This window comes from Lissotriton helveticus, chromosome 7 (genome assembly GCF_964261635.1).
Source record: "Lissotriton helveticus chromosome 7, aLisHel1.1, whole genome shotgun sequence".
Lineage (NCBI taxonomy): Eukaryota > Metazoa > Chordata > Amphibia > Caudata > Salamandridae > Lissotriton > Lissotriton helveticus.
The window spans coordinates 1,791,645,633-1,791,660,773 of NC_136068.1; positions in this window are offsets into that span (position 1 = coordinate 1,791,645,633).

Here is a 15,141-nt window from a genome sequence, read left to right on the forward strand (position 1 = left end):
TAACTCCAGGAAGGTGCAGCAGTAGGGAAAGTGTAGGATAGTGTAGAGATATAATTTAATATTCTAAGTCCAGGAAGGTGCAGCAGTAGGGAAAGTGATGGATAGTGTAGGGGTATAATTTACTATTCTAACTCCAGGAAGGTGTTGCAGAAGGGTAAGTGATGGATAGTGTAGGGGTATACATTACTATTCTAACTCCAGGAAGGTGCAGCAGTAGGGAAAGTGATGGATAATATAGGGGTTAAATTTACTATTCTAACTCCAGGAAGGTGCAGCAGTAGGGAAAGTGACGGATAGTGTAGGGGTATAATTTACTATTCTAACTCCAGGAAGGTTTTGCAGTAGGGTAAGTGATGGATAGTGTAGGAGTATAATTTACTATTCTAACTCCAGGAAGGTGCAGCAGTAGGGAAAGTGATGGATAGTGTAGGGGTTCGATTTACTATTCTAACTCCAGGAAGGTGCAGCAGTAGGGAAAGTGATGGATAGTGTAAGGGTTTAATTTACTATTCTAACTCCAGGAAGGTGCAGCAATAAGGAACGTGATGGATAGTGTAGGGCTATAATTTACTATTCCAACTCCAGGAAGGTGCAGCAGTAGGGAAAGTGATGGATAGTGTAGGGGTTCAATTTACTAGTCTAACTCCAGGAAGGTGCAGCAGTAGGGAAAGTGAAGGATAGTGTAAGGGTTTAATTTACTATTCTAACTCCAGGAAGGTGCAGCAATAGGGAAAGTGATGGATAGTGTAGGGGTATAATTTACTACTCTAACTCAAGGAAGGTGCAGCAGTAGGGAAAGTGATGGATAGTGTAGGGGTTCAATTTACTACTCTAACTCCAGGAAGGTGCAGCAGTAGGGAAAGTGATGGATAGTGTAGGGATATAATCTACTATTCTAACTCCAGGAAGGTGCAGCAGTAGGGAAAGTGTAGGATAGTGTAGAGATATAATTTAATATTCTAACTCCAGGAAGGTGTTGCAGTAGGGTAAGTGATGGATAGTGTAGGAGTATAATTTACTATTCTAACTCCAGGAAGGTGCAGCAGTAGGGAAAGTGATGGATAGTGTAGGGGTTTAATTTACTATTCTAACTCCAGGAAGGTGCAGCAGTAGGGAAAGTGATGGATAGTGTACGGGTTTGATTTACTATTCTAACTCCAGGAAGGTACAGCAATAAGGAAAGTGATGGATAGTGTAGGGGTATAATTTACTATTCTAACTCCATGAAGGTTTTGCAGTAGGGTAAGTGTTGGATAGTGTAGGAGTATAATTTACTATTCTAACTCCAGGAAGGTGCAGCAGTAGGGAAAGTAATGGATAGTGTAGGGGTTCGATTTACTATTCTAACTCCAGGAAGGTGCAGCAGTAGGGAAAGTGATGGATAGTGTATGGGTTTGATTTACTATTCTAACTCCAGAAAGGTACAGCAATTAGTAAAGTGATGGATAGTGTAGGGGTATAATTTACTATTCTAACTCCAGGAAGGTTTTGCAGTAGAGTAAGTGATGGATAGTGTAGGAGTATAATTTACTATTCTAACTCCAGGAAGGTGCAGCAGTAGGGAAAGTGATGGATAGTGTAGGGGTTCTATTTACTATTCTAAGTCCAGGAAGGTGCAGCACAAAGGAAAGTGTAGGATAGTGTAGGGGTATAATTTACTATTCTAACTCCAGGAAGGTGCAGCAGTAAGGAAAATGATGGATAGTGTAGGGGTATAATTTACTATTCTTACTCCAGGAATTAGTTGCATAAGGGTAAGTGATGGATAGTGTAGGGGTACGATTTACTATTCTAACTCCAGGAAGGTGCAGCAGTAGGGAAAGTGATGGATAGTGTAGGGGTTTGATTTACTATTCTAACTCCAGGAAGGTACAGCAATAAGGAAAGTGATGGATAGTGTAGGGGTATAATTTACTATTCTAACTCCAGGAAGGTGTTGCAGTAGGGTAAGTGATGGCTAGTGTAGGAGTATAATTTACTATTCTAACTCCAGGAAGGTGCAGCAGTAGGGAAAGTGATGGATAGTGTAGGGGTGTAATTTACTATTCTAACTCCAGGAAGGTGCAGCAGTAGGGAAAGTGATGGATAGTGTATTAACTATTCCAAGTCCAGGAAGGTGCAGCACAAAGAAAAGTGTAGGATAGTGTAGGGGGAATAATATACTATTCTAACTCCAGGAAGGTGCAGCAGTAGGGAAAGTGATGGATAGACTATGGGTTTAATTTACTATTCTAACTCCAGGAAGGTGCAGCAGTAGGGAAAGTGATGGATAGTGTAGGGGTTCGATTTACTATTCTAACTCCAGGAAGGTGCAGCAGTAGGGAAAGTGATGGATAGTGTACACGTTTGATTTACTATTCTAACTCCAGAAAGGTACAGCAATAAGGAAAGTGATGGATAGTGTAGGGGTATAATTTACTATTCTAACTCCAGGAAGGTTTTGCAGTAGGGTAAGTGTTGGATACTATAGGAGTATAATTTACTATTCTAACTCCAGGAAGGTGCAGCAGTAGGGAAAGTGATGGATAGTGTAGGGGTTCTATTTACTATTCTAAGTCCAAGAAGGTGCAGCACAAAGGAAAGTGTAGGATAGTGTAGGGGTATAATATACTATTCTAACTCCAGGAAGGTGCAGCAGTAGGGAAAATGATGGATAGTGTAGAGGTTCAATTTGCTATTCTAACTCCAGAAAGGTGCATCAATAAGGAAAGTGATGGATAGTGTGGGGGTATAATTTACTATTCTAACTCAAGGAAGGTGCAGCAGTAGGGAAAGTGATGGATAGTGTAGGGGTTCAATTTACTACTCTAACTCCAGGAAGGTGCAGCAGTAGGTAAAGTGATGGATAGTGTAGGGATATAATTTACTATTCTAACTCCAGAAAGGTGTAGCAGTAGGGAAAGTGTAGGATAGTGTTGAGATATAATTCAATATTCTAAGTCCAGGAAGGTGCAGCAGTAGGGAAAGTGATGGATAGTGTAGGGGTATAATTTACTATTCGAACCCCAGGAAGGTGCAGCAGTAAGGAAAGTGATGGATAGTGTAGGGGTATAATTTACTATTCTAACTCCAGAAAGGTGTAGCAGTAGGGAAAGTGTAGGATAGTGTAGAGATATAATTCAATATTCTAAGTCCAGGAAGATGCAGCAGTAGGGAAAGTGATGGATAGTGTAGGGGTATAATTTACTATTCGAACCCCAGGAAGGTACAGCAGTAAGGAAAGTGATGGATAGTGTAGGGGTATAATTTACTATTCTAACTCCGGGAAGGTGTTGCAGAAGGGTAAGTGATGGATAGTGTAGGGGTATAAATTACTATTTTAACTCCTGGAAGGTGCACCAGTAGGGAAAGTGATGGATAGTGTAGGGGTTCTATTTACTATTCTAAGTCCAGGAAGGTGCAGCACAAAGGAAAGTGTAGGATAGTGTAGGGGTATAATATACTATTCTAACTCCAGGAAGGTGCAGCAGTAGGGAAAGTGATGGATAGTGTAGGGGTTCAATTTACTATTCTAACTCCAGGAAGGTGCAGCAATAAGGAACGTGATGGATAGTGTAGGGGTATAATATACTATTCTAACTCCAGGAAGGTGCAGCAGTAGGGAAAGTGATGGATAGTGTAAGGGTTTAATTTACTATTCTAACTCCAGGAAGGTGCAGCAATAAGGAACGTGATGGATAGTGTAGGGCTATAATTTATTATTCTAACTCCAGGAAGGTGCAGCAGTAGGGAAAGTGATGGATAGTGTAGGGGTTCTATTTACTATTCTAAGTCCAGGAAGGTGCAGCACAAAGGAAAGTGTAGGATAGTGTGGGGGTATAATATACTATTCTAACTCCAGGAAGGTGCAGCAGTAGGGAAAGTGATGGATATTGTAGGGGTTCAATTTACTAGTCTAACTCCAGGAAGGTGCAGCAGTAGGGAAAGTGATGGATAGTGTAAGGGTTTAATTTACTATTCTAACTCCAGGAAGTTGCAGCAATAGGGAAAGTGATGGATAGTGTAGGGGTATAATTTACTATTCTAACTCAAGGAAGGTGCAGCAGTAGGGAAAGTGATGGATAGTGTAGGGGTTCAATTTACTACTCTAACTCCAGGAATGTGCAGCAGTAGGGAAAGTGATGGATAGTGTAGGGATATAATTTACTATTCTAACTCCAGGAAGGTGCAGCAGTAGGGAAAGTGTAGGATAGTGTAGAGATATAATTTAATATTCTAAGTCCAGGAAGGTGCAGCAGTAGGGAAAGTGATGGATAGTGTAGGGGTATAATTTACTATTCTAACTCCAGGAAGGTGTTGCAGAAGGGTAAGTGATGGATAGTGTAGGGGTATACATTACTATTCTAACTCCAGGAACGTGCAGCAGTAGGGAAAGTGATGGATAATATACGGGTTCAATTTACTATTCTAACTCAAGGAAGGTGCAGCAGTAGGGAAAGTGACGGATAGTGTAGGGGTATAATTTACTATTCTAACTCCAGGAAGGTTTTGCAGTAGGGTAAGTGATGGATAGTGTAGGAGTATAATTTACTACTCTAACTCCAGGAAGGTGCAGCAGTAGGGAAAGTGATGGATAGTGTAGGGGTTCGATTTACTATTCTAACTCCAGGAAGGTGCAGCAATAGGGAAAGTGATGGATAGTGTAAGGGTTTCATTTACTATTCTAACTCCAGGAAGGTGCAGCAATAGGGAAAGTGATGGATAGTGTAGGGGTATAATTTACTATTCTAACTCAAGGAAGGTGCAGCAGTAGGGAAAGTGATGGATAGTGTAGGGGTTCAATTTACTACTCTAACTCCAGGAAGGTGCAGCAGTAGGGAAAGTGATGGATAGTGTAGGAGTATAATTTACTATTCTAACTCCAGGAAGGTGCAGCAGTAGGGAAAGTGATGGATAGTGTAGGGGTTTAATTTACTATTCTAACTCCAGGAAGGTGCAGCAGTAGGGAAAGTGATGGATTGTGTAGGGGTTCGATATACTATTCTAACTCCAGGAAGGTGCAGCAGTAGGGAAAGTGATGGATAGTGTACGGGTTTGATTTACTATTCTAACTCCAGGAAGGTGCAGCAGTAGGAAAGTGATGGATAGTGTAAGGGTTTAATTTACTATTCTAACTCCTGGGAGGTGCAGCAATAAGGAACGTGATGGATAGTGTAGTGCTATAATTTGCTATTCTAACTCCAAGAAGGTGAAGCAGTAGGGAAAATGATGGATAGTTTAGGGGTTCTATTTACTATTCTAAGTCCAGGAAGGTGCAGCACAAAGGAAAGTGTAGGATAGTGTAGGGGTATAATATACTATTCTAACTCCAGGAAGGTGCAGCAGTAGGGAAAGTGATGGATAGTGTAGGGGTATAATTTACTATTCCAACTCAAGGAAGGTGCAGCAGTAGGGAAAGTGTAGGATAGTGTAGAGATATAATTCAATATTCTAAGTCCAGGAAGGTGCAGCAGTAGGGAAAGTGATGGATAGTGTAGGGGTATAATTTACTATTCGAACTCCAGGAAGGTGCATCAGTAAGGAAAGTGATGGATAGTGTAGGGGTATAATTTACTATTCTAACTCCAGGAAGGTGTTGCAGAAGGGTAAGTGATGGATAGTGTAGGGGTATAAATTAGTATTCTAACTCCAGGAAGGTGCACCAGTAGGGAAAGTGATGGATAGTGTAGGGGTTCTATTTACTATTCTAAGTCGAGGAAGGTGCAGCACAAAGGAAAGTGTAGGATAGTGTAGGGGTATAATAACCTATTCTAACTCCAGGAAGGTGCAGCAGTAGGGAGAGTGATGGATAGTGTAAGGGTTTAATTTACTATTCTAACTCCAGGAAGGTGCAGCAATAAGGAACGTGATGGATAGTGTAGGGCTATAATTTACTATTCTAACTCCAAGAAGGTGCAGCAGTAGGGAAAGTGATGGATAGTGTAAGGGTTTAATTTACTATTCTAACTCCAGGAAGGTGCAGCAATAGGGAAAGTGATGGATAGTGTAGGGGTATAATTTACTATTCTAACTCAAGGAAGGTGCAGCAGTAGGGAAAGTGATGGATAGTGTAGGGGTTCAATTTACTACTCTAACTCCAGGAAGGTGCAGCAGTAGGGAAAGTGATGGATAGTGTAGGGATATAATTTACTATTCTAACTCCAGGAAGGTGCAGCAGTAGGGAAAGTGTAGGATAGTGTAGAGATATAATTTAATATTCTAAGTCCAGGAAGGTGCAGCAGTAGGGACAGTGATGGATAGTGTAGGGGTATAATTTACTATTCTAACTCCAGGAAGGTGTTGCAGAAGGGTAAGTGATGGGATATTGTAGGGGTATACATTACTATTCTAACTCCAGGAAGGTGCAGCAGTAGGGAAAGTGATGGATAATATAGGGGTTCAATTTACTATTCTAACTCCAGGAAGGTGCAGCAGTAGGGAAAGTGACGGATAGTGTAGGGGTATAATTTACTATTCTAATTCCAGGAAGGTTATGCAGTAGGGTAAGTGATGGATAGTGTAGGAGTATAATTTACTATTCTAACTCCAGGAAGGTGCAGCAGTAGGGAAAGTGATGGATAGTGTAGGGGTTCGATTTACTATTCTAACTCCAGGAAGGTGCAGCAGTAGGGAAAGTGATGGATAGTGTAAGGGTTTAATTTACTATTCTAACTCCAAGGAGGTGCAGCAATAAGGAACGTGATGGATAGTGTAGGGCTATAATTTACTATTCTAACTCCAGGAAGGTGCAGCAGGAGGGAAAGTGATGGATAGTGTAGGGGTTCAATTTACTAGTCTAACTCCAGGAAGGTGCAGCAGTAGGGAAAGTGATGGATAGTGTAAGGGTTTAATTTACTATTCTAACTCCAAGAAGGTGCAGCAATAGGGAAAGTGATGTATAGTGTAGGGGCATAATTTACTATTCTAACTCAAGGAAGGTGCAGCAGTAGGGAAAGTGATGGATAGTGTAGGGGTTCAATTTACTACTCTAACTCCAGGAAGGTGCAGCAGTAGGGAAAGTGATGGATAGTGTAGGGATATAATCTACTATTCTAACTCCAGGAAGGTGCAGCAGTAGGGAAAGTGTAGGATAGTGTAGAGATATAATTTAATATTCTAACTCCAGGAAGGTGTTGCAGTAGGGTAAGTGATGGATAGTGTAGGAGTATAATTTACTATTCTAACTCCAGGAAGGTGCAGCAGTAGGGAAAGTGATGGATAGTGTAGGGGTTTAATTTACTATTCTAACTCCAGAAAGGTGCAGCAGTAGGGAAAGTGATGGATAGTGTACGGGTTTGATTTACTATTCTAACTCCAGGAAGGTACAGCAATAAGGAAAGTGATGGATAGTGTAGGGGTATAATTTACTATTCTAACTCCATGAAGGTTTTGCAGTAGGGTAAGTGTTGGATAGTGTAGGAGTATAATTTACTATTCTAACTCCAGGAAGGTGCAGCAGTAGGGAAAGTGATGGATAGTGTAGGGGTTCGATTTACCATTCTAACTCCAGGAAGGTGCAGCAGTAGTGAAAGTGATGGATAGTGTACGGGTTTGATTTACTATTCTAACTCCAGAAAGGTACAGCAATAAGTAAAGTGATGGATAGTGTAGGGGTATAATTTACTATTCTTACTCCAGGAAGGTTTTGCAGTAGGGTAAGTGATGGATAGTGTAGGAGTATAATTTACTATTTTAACTCCAGGAAGGTGCAGCAGTAGGGAAAGTGATGGATAGTGTAGGGGTTCTATTTACTATACTAAGTCCAGGAAGGTGCAGCACAAAGGAAAGTGTAGGATATTGTAGGGGTATAATATACTATTCTAACTCCAGGAAGGTGCAGCAGTAGGGAAAGTGATGGATAGTGTAGGGGTATAATGTACTATTCTAACTCCAGGAAGGTGTTGCAGTAGGGTAAGTGATGGCTAGTGTAGGAGTATAATTTACTATTCTAACTCCAGGAAGGTGCAGCAGTAGGGAAAGTGATGGATAGTGTAGGGGTTTAATTTACTATTCTAACTCCAGGAAGGTGCAGCAGTAGGGAAGGTGATGGATAGTGTATTAACTATTCCAAGTTCAGGAAGGTGCAGCACAAAGAAAAGTGTAGGATAGTGTAGGGGGAATAATATACTATTCTAACTCCAGGAAGGTGCAGCAGTAGGGAAAGTGATGGATAGACTATGGGTTTAATTTACTATTCTAACTCCAGGAAGGTGCAGCAGTAGGGAAAGTGATGGATAGTGTAGGGGTTCGATTTACTATTCTAACTCCAGGAAGGTGCAGCAGTAGGGAAAGTGATGGATAGTGTACGGGTTTGATTTACTATTCTAACTCCAGGAAGGTACAGCAATAAGGAAAGTGATGGATAGTGTAGGGGTATAATTTACTATTCTAACTCCAGGAAGGTTTTGCAGTAGGGTAAGTGTTGGATAGTATAGGAGTATAATTTACTATTCTAAGTCCAGGAAGGTGCAGCAGTAGGGAAAGTGATGGATAGTGTAGGGGTATAATTTACTATTCGAACCCCAGGAAGGTGCAGCAGTAAGGAAAGTGATGGATAGTGTAGGGGTATAATTTACTATTCTAACTCCAGAAAGGTGTAGCAGTAGGGAAAGTGTAGGATAGTGTAGAGATATAATTCAATATTCTAAGTCCAGGAAGATGCAGCAGTAGGGAAAGTGATGGATAGTGTAGGGGTATAATTTACTATTCGAACCCCAGGAAGGTACAGCAGTAAGGAAAGTGATGGATAGTGTAGGGGTATAATTTACTATTCTAACTCCGGGAAGGTGTTGCAGAAGGGTAAGTGATGGATAGTGTAGGGGTATAAATTACTATTTTAACTCCTGGAAGGTGCACCAGTAGGGAAAGTGATGGATAGTGTAGGGGTTCTATTTACTATTCTAAGTCCAGGAAGGTGCAGCACAAAGGAAAGTGTAGGATAGTGTAGGGGTATAATATACTATTCTAACTCCAGGAAGGTGCAGCAGTAGGGAAAGTGATGGATAGTGTAGGGGTTCAATTTACTATTCTAACTCCAGGAAGGTGCAGCAATAAGGAACGTGATGGATAGTGTAGGGGTATAATATACTATTCTAACTCCAGGAAGGTGCAGCAGTAGGGAAAGTGATGGATAGTGTAAGGGTTTAATTTACTATTCTAACTCCAGGAAGGTGCAGCAATAAGGAACGTGATGGATAGTGTAGGGCTATAATTTATTATTCTAACTCCAGGAAGGTGCAGCAGTAGGGAAAGTGATGGATAGTGTAGGGGTTCTATTTACTATTCTAAGTCCAGGAAGGTGCAGCACAAAGGAAAGTGTAGGATAGTGTGGGGGTATAATATACTATTCTAACTCCAGGAAGGTGCAGCAGTAGGGAAAGTGATGGATATTGTAGGGGTTCAATTTACTAGTCTAACTCCAGGAAGGTGCAGCAGTAGGGAAAGTGATGGATAGTGTAAGGGTTTAATTTACTATTCTAACTCCAGGAAGTTGCAGCAATAGGGAAAGTGATGGATAGTGTAGGGGTATAATTTACTATTCTAACTCAAGGAAGGTGCAGCAGTAGGGAAAGTGATGGATAGTGTAGGGGTTCAATTTACTACTCTAACTCCAGGAATGTGCAGCAGTAGGGAAAGTGATGGATAGTGTAGGGATATAATTTACTATTCTAACTCCAGGAAGGTGCAGCAGTAGGGAAAGTGTAGGATAGTGTAGAGATATAATTTAATATTCTAAGTCCAGGAAGGTGCAGCAGTAGGGAAAGTGATGGATAGTGTAGGGGTATAATTTACTATTCTAACTCCAGGAAGGTGTTGCAGAAGGGTAAGTGATGGATAGTGTAGGGGTATACATTACTATTCTAACTCCAGGAACGTGCAGCAGTAGGGAAAGTGATGGATAATATACGGGTTCAATTTACTATTCTAACTCAAGGAAGGTGCAGCAGTAGGGAAAGTGACGGATAGTGTAGGGGTATAATTTACTATTCTAACTCCAGGAAGGTTTTGCAGTAGGGTAAGTGATGGATAGTGTAGGAGTATAATTTACTACTCTAACTCCAGGAAGGTGCAGCAGTAGGGAAAGTGATGGATAGTGTAGGGGTTCGATTTACTATTCTAACTCCAGGAAGGTGCAGCAATAGGGAAAGTGATGGATAGTGTAAGGGTTTCATTTACTATTCTAACTCCAGGAAGGTGCAGCAATAGGGAAAGTGATGGATAGTGTAGGGGTATAATTTACTATTATAACTCAAGGAAGGTGCAGCAGTAGGGAAAGTGATGGATAGTGTAGGGGTTCAATTTACTACTCTAACTCCAGGAAGGTGCAGCAGTAGGGAAAGTGATGGATAGTGTAGGAGTATAATTTACTATTCTAACTCCAGGAAGGTGCAGCAGTAGGGAAAGTGATGGATAGTGTAGGGGTTTAATTTACTATTCTAACTCCAGGAAGGTGCAGCAGTAGGGAAAGTGATGGATTGTGTAGGGGTTCGATATACTATTCTAACTCCAGGAAGGTGCAGCAGTAGGGAAAGTGATGGATAGTGTACGGGTTTGATTTACTATTCTAACTCCAGGAAGGTGCAGCAGTAGGAAAGTGATGGATAGTGTAAGGGTTTAATTTACTATTCTAACTCCTGGGAGGTGCAGCAATAAGGAACGTGATGGATAGTGTAGTGCTATAATTTGCTATTCTAACTCCAAGAAGGTGAAGCAGTAGGGAAAATGATGGATAGTTTAGGGGTTCTATTTACTATTCTAAGTCCAGGAAGGTGCAGCACAAAGGAAAGTGTAGGATAGTGTAGGGGTATAATATACTATTCTAACTCCAGGAAGGTGCAGCAGTAGGGAAAGTGATGGATAGTGTAGGGGTATAATTTACTATTCCAACTCAAGGAAGGTGCAGCAGTAGGGAAAGTGTAGGATAGTGTAGAGATATAATTCAATATTCTAAGTCCAGGAAGGTGCAGCAGTAGGGAAAGTGATGGATAGTGTAGGGGTATAATTTACTATTCGAACTCCAGGAAGGTGCATCAGTAAGGAAAGTGATGGATAGTGTAGGGGTATAATTTACTATTCTAACTCCAGGAAGGTGTTGCAGAAGGGTAAGTGATGGATAGTGTAGGGGTATAAATTAGTATTCTAACTCCAGGAAGGTGCACCAGTAGGGAAAGTGATGGATAGTGTAGGGGTTCTATTTACTATTCTAAGTCGAGGAAGGTGCAGCACAAAGGAAAGTGTAGGATAGTGTAGGGGTATAATAACCTATTCTAACTCCAGGAAGGTGCAGCAGTAGGGAGAGTGATGGATAGTGTAAGGGTTTAATTTACTATTCTAACTCCAGGAAGGTGCAGCAATAAGGAACGTGATGGATAGTGTAGGGCTATAATTTACTATTCTAACTCCAAGAAGGTGCAGCAGTAGGGAAAGTGATGGATAGTGTAAGGGTTTAATTTACTATTCTAACTCCAGGAAGGTGCAGCAATAGGGAAAGTGATGGATAGTGTAGGGGTATAATTTACTATTCTAACTCAAGGAAGGTGCAGCAGTAGGGAAAGTGATGGATAGTGTAGGGGTTCAATTTACTACTCTAACTCCAGGAAGGTGCAGCAGTAGGGAAAGTGATGGATAGTGTAGGGATATAATTTACTATTCTAACTCCAGGAAGGTGCAGCAGTAGGGAAAGTGTAGGATAGTGTAGAGATATAATTTAATATTCTAAGTCCAGGAAGGTGCAGCAGTAGGGACAGTGATGGATAGTGTAGGGGTATAATTTACTATTCTAACTCCAGGAAGGTGTTGCAGAAGGGTAAGTGATGGGATATTGTAGGGGTATACATTACTATTCTAACTCCAGGAAGGTGCAGCAGTAGGGAAAGTGATGGATAATATAGGGGTTCAATTTACTATTCTAACTCCAGGAAGGTGCAGCAGTAGGGAAAGTGACGGATAGTGTAGGGGTATAATTTACTATTCTAATTCCAGGAAGGTTATGCAGTAGGGTAAGTGATGGATAGTGTAGGAGTATAATTTACTATTCTAACTCCAGGAAGGTGCAGCAGTAGGGAAAGTGATGGATAGTGTAGGGGTTCGATTTACTATTCTAACTCCAGGAAGGTGCAGCAGTAGGGAAAGTGATGGATAGTGTAAGGGTTTAATTTACTATTCTAACTCCAAGGAGGTGCAGCAATAAGGAACGTGATGGATAGTGTAGGGCTATAATTTACTATTCTAACTCCAGGAAGGTGCAGCAGGAGGGAAAGTGATGGATAGTGTAGGGGTTCAATTTACTAGTCTAACTCCAGGAAGGTGCAGCAGTAGGGAAAGTGATGGATAGTGTAAGGGTTTAATTTACTATTCTAACTCCAAGAAGGTGCAGCAATAGGGAAAGTGATGTATAGTGTAGGGGCATAATTTACTATTCTAACTCAAGGAAGGTGCAGCAGTAGGGAAAGTGATGGATAGTGTAGGGGTTCAATTTACTACTCTAACTCCAGGAAGGTGCAGCAGTAGGGAAAGTGATGGATAGTGTAGGGATATAATCTACTATTCTAACTCCAGGAAGGTGCAGCAGTAGGGAAAGTGTAGGATAGTGTAGAGATATAATTTAATATTCTAACTCCAGGAAGGTGTTGCAGTAGGGTAAGTGATGGATAGTGTAGGAGTATAATTTACTATTCTAACTCCAGGAAGGTGCAGCAGTAGGGAAAGTGATGGATAGTGTAGGGGTTTAATTTACTATTCTAACTCCAGAAAGGTGCAGCAGTAGGGAAAGTGATGGATAGTGTACGGGTTTGATTTACTATTCTAACTCCAGGAAGGTACAGCAATAAGGAAAGTGATGGATAGTGTAGGGGTATAATTTACTATTCTAACTCCATGAAGGTTTTGCAGTAGGGTAAGTGTTGGATAGTGTAGGAGTATAATTTACTATTCTAACTCCAGGAAGGTGCAGCAGTAGGGAAAGTGATGGATAGTGTAGGGGTTCGATTTACCATTCTAACTCCAGGAAGGTGCAGCAGTAGTGAAAGTGATGGATAGTGTACGGGTTTGATTTACTATTCTAACTCCAGAAAGGTACAGCAATAAGTAAAGTGATGGATAGTGTAGGGGTATAATTTACTATTCTTACTCCAGGAAGGTTTTGCAGTAGGGTAAGTGATGGATAGTGTAGGAGTATAATTTACTATTTTAACTCCAGGAAGGTGCAGCAGTAGGGAAAGTGATGGATAGTGTAGGGGTTCTATTTACTATACTAAGTCCAGGAAGGTGCAGCACAAAGGAAAGTGTAGGATATTGTAGGGGTATAATATACTATTCTAACTCCAGGAAGGTGCAGCAGTAGGGAAAGTGATGGATAGTGTAGGGGTATAATGTACTATTCTAACTCCAGGAAGGTGTTGCAGTAGGGTAAGTGATGGCTAGTGTAGGAGTATAATTTACTATTCTAACTCCAGGAAGGTGCAGCAGTAGGGAAAGTGATGGATAGTGTAGGGGTTTAATTTACTATTCTAACTCCAGGAAGGTGCAGCAGTAGGGAAGGTGATGGATAGTGTATTAACTATTCCAAGTTCAGGAAGGTGCAGCACAAAGAAAAGTGTAGGATAGTGTAGGGGGAATAATATACTATTCTAACTCCAGGAAGGTGCAGCAGTAGGGAAAGTGATGGATAGACTATGGGTTTAATTTACTATTCTAACTCCAGGAAGGTGCAGCAGTAGGGAAAGTGATGGATAGTGTAGGGGTTCGATTTACTATTCTAACTCCAGGAAGGTGCAGCAGTAGGGAAAGTGATGGATAGTGTACGGGTTTGATTTACTATTCTAACTCCAGGAAGGTACAGCAATAAGGAAAGTGATGGATAGTGTAGGGGTATAATTTACTATTCTAACTCCAGGAAGGTTTTGCAGTAGGGTAAGTGTTGGATAGTATAGGAGTATAATTTACTATTCTAACTCCAGGAAGGTGCAGCAGTAGGGAAAGTGATGGATAGTGTAGGGGTTCTATTTACTATTCTAAGTCCAGGAAGGTGCAGCACAAAGGAAAGTGTAGCATAGTTTAGGGGTATAATATACTATTCTAACTCCAGGAAGGTGCAGCAGTAGGAAAAATGATGGATAGTGTAGAGGTTCAATTTGCTATTCTAACTCCAGAAAGGTGCATCAATAAGGAAAGTGATGGATAGTGTGGGGGTATAATTTACTATTCTAACTCAAGGAAGGTGCAGCAGTAGGGAAAGTGATGGATAGTGTAGGGGTTCAATTTACTACTCTAACTCCAGGAAGGTACAGCAGTAGGTAAAGTGATGGATAGTGTAGGGATATAATTTACTATTCTAACTCCAGAAAGGTGTAGCAGTAGGGAAAGTGTAGGATAGTGTAGCGGTATAATATACTATTCTATTTCCAGGAAGGTGCAGCAGTAGGGAAAGTGATGGATATTGTAGGGGTTCAATTTACTAGTCTAACTCCAGGAAGGTGCAGCAGTAGGGAAAGTGATGGATAGTGTAAGGGTTTAATTTACTATTCTAACTCCAGGAAGGTGCAGCAATAGGGAAAGTGATGGATAGTGTAGGGGTATAATTTACTATTCTAACTCAAGGAAGGTGCAGCAGTAGGGAAAGTGATGGATAGTGTAGGGGTTCAATTTACTACTCTAACTCCAGGAAGGTGCAGCAGTAGGGAAAGTGATGGATAGTGTAGGGATATAATTTACTATTCTAACTCCAGGAAGGTTTTGCAGTAGGGTAAGTGATGGATAGTGTAGGAGTATAATTTACAATTCTAACTCCAGGAAGGTGCAGCAGTAGGGAAAGTGAAGGATAGTGTAGGGGTTCTATTTACTATTCTAAGTCCAGGAAGGTGCAGCAGTAGGGAAAGTGATGGATAGTGTAGGGGTTCAATTTACTACTCTAACTCCAGGAAGGTGCAGCAGTAGGGAAAATGATGGATAGTGTAGGGATATAATTTACTATTCTAACTCCAGAAAGGTGCAGCAGTAGGGAAAGTGTAGGATAGTGTAGAGATATAATTTAATATTCTAAGTCCAGGAAGGTGCAGCAGTAGGGAAAGTGATGGACAGTGTAGGGGTATAATTTACTATTCTAACTACAGGAAGGTATTGCAGAAGGGTAATTGATGGATAGTGTGGGGGTATAAATTACTA